Source organism: Octodon degus, unplaced genomic scaffold, assembly GCF_000260255.1.
Source record: "Octodon degus isolate 3935 unplaced genomic scaffold, OctDeg1.0 scaffold00123, whole genome shotgun sequence".
NCBI classification, from domain to species: domain Eukaryota; kingdom Metazoa; phylum Chordata; class Mammalia; order Rodentia; family Octodontidae; genus Octodon; species Octodon degus.
In genome coordinates this window covers 6,644,395-6,645,593 of record NW_004524699.1, presented here as the reverse complement: position 1 = coordinate 6,645,593, position 1,199 = coordinate 6,644,395, and the positions used below count along the sequence as shown (strand labels likewise).

General features: G+C 42.4%; 1 protein-coding gene and 1 pseudogene across 3 annotated transcripts in view; both read right to left on the bottom strand.

Annotated features, from left to right (window-relative positions):
* The window catches only part of Kyat1 (kynurenine aminotransferase 1), a 48,253-nt gene that overhangs the window by 23,731 nt on the left and 23,323 nt on the right, over window positions 1-1,199 (bottom strand). The window lies entirely within an intron of this gene.
* LOC101576547 lies at window positions 739-1,197 on the bottom strand (annotated as a pseudogene).

Sequence of the window (1,199 nt, the reverse complement as noted above, 5' to 3'; positions counted from 1 at the left end):
GATTGTCACATTGGGAAAATGAAATAAACACAGTAAAATAAACTGTACAAAGGCAAAGGAGAATAACAAAAAATATTTTACTAAAACCTAAGATTTACAGAAGTTTCCAGACAAGCTATACAAAATGGTAACAAGCTTTTTTTGAAGGGGGAATCTACACTGACTGCAAAATCACAATGTTATTAGTGAGGGCTGTGATGTTTGTTAATGTTCCCATTTTGGTTCAAACAATTAGCTTGTCCATCTATAGCATCTAAATAAAGTTAGACTTGGCTAGAGAGCGAATCTTAAATAACTGGTTAGCTGCTTTATAACCAATGCAATTGGATCACCATAAAAAGGAGGGTGGGGGCACAAAATTTTGAAACTACCTTACCCCTCAAAAAATAGAATAAAATAAAATAAAGAACACCCATACCCCTGCAGCCAACCCGGACAGCTACCTTCATTCCCAGTGCTTTATACTTAAACCATGGTGGGGAAAATGAGTAAAAGCAGAGGGCCACTGCCTTTAAACGCTTCACAACAATCCAGATGGAACTGCAGCCTCTGCTCGTGCTTTACAACAGTGAATCGGGACAGGACATAGATTTGCTAATGTGCATTTAATCACCAAAGGACTGAAAATGTCTGGGTTTTTATTCTGTAATGTTCTAAGACTGTGTCCATTAAATGAAAACAAAAAAGGAAGAAGTCTTGGCAGAACAGAAGGGACACAGACTTGATGATCGGATCGACTTAAATATTATGCATGGCGTAGAGCCTGGTCCACGCTCTAGCTGTTTCCATGGCTCGGGCTTCGTTGGGCTTCCACTGCTCCGCTACGTCATTTGCTAATGGGTCACCCGGATTAGGAGCACTTCACAAAGCCTGGCTCGACAGCAGAACTGTGCGGATCTGCAGTGCTGGTGACCACTTACCTTTCAAAATATCTAAACATATTCTTCCCAACTTGTTTACATTAGGATGATAAATTTTGGTCATGAAACGTACTTTAGGTGCTGCCATTGGGTATTCTTCTGGCAGAAATAGTTCAAGTTTAAAAGTCCCTCCTTCAAAGGGGGGATCGTGGGAGCCAGCAATGACCACGTGAAAATAACGGGCGTTGCTCTCGTCTGGTTCGGCTTTAATCCCAGGAACCGGCTCTGCCAGCAAACGCTGGGTTTCCTTGATGATCCTGCGGGGCAGCCCGGCCATCT